This window comes from Seriola lalandi, unplaced genomic scaffold, assembly GCF_002814215.2.
Source record: "Seriola lalandi dorsalis isolate HSWRI2012SDOR001 ecotype SW California unplaced genomic scaffold, Sedor1 jcf7180002054682, whole genome shotgun sequence".
NCBI classification, from domain to species: Eukaryota; Metazoa; Chordata; class Actinopteri; order Carangiformes; family Carangidae; genus Seriola; species Seriola lalandi.
The window spans coordinates 470,930-471,440 of NW_019525235.1; the positions used below are offsets into that span (position 1 = coordinate 470,930).

At 38.4% G+C, this 511-nt stretch overlaps 1 protein-coding gene across 1 annotated transcript in view; it reads left to right on the top strand.

Annotated features, from left to right (window-relative positions):
- The window catches only part of LOC111667023 (mucin-5B-like), a 26,929-nt gene that overhangs the window by 21,292 nt on the left and 5,126 nt on the right, over positions 1-511 (top strand). The gene's annotated exons all lie outside the window — the stretch shown is intronic.

Genomic DNA, 511 nt, shown 5'->3' on the forward strand with positions numbered 1-511 from the left:
CCTCCACCACAACAACAACAACCACAGAAAAACCCACCTCCACTACAACCATAATCACAGAAAAATCCACAACAACAACAACCACAGAAAAACCCACTACAACAACAATCACAGAAACACCCACCACCACTACAACAATAACAACAACCACAACAACCACAGAAAAACCCACTACAACAACAATCACAGAAACACCCACCACCACTACAACAATCACAGAAACACCAACCAACACAACAACCATTGACTGCTTTCGTTGTAATTGGTCAGACTGGATAAACAATGATTACCCTGACAATGGTGGAGATTATGAAACCATAGACAAAATTACTTATCCAGATCTAAATGTTTGCAGTAAACCTCTGGAAATTGAATGTAGAGCAAAAGAATACAAAGATATACCTTTGAAAGACTTGGAACAAAAAGTAACATGCGACCCAACAAATGGACTAATCTGTCATAACAAAGATCAAGGTATACCTCCTATTTGTAACGACTATGAAATACGAGT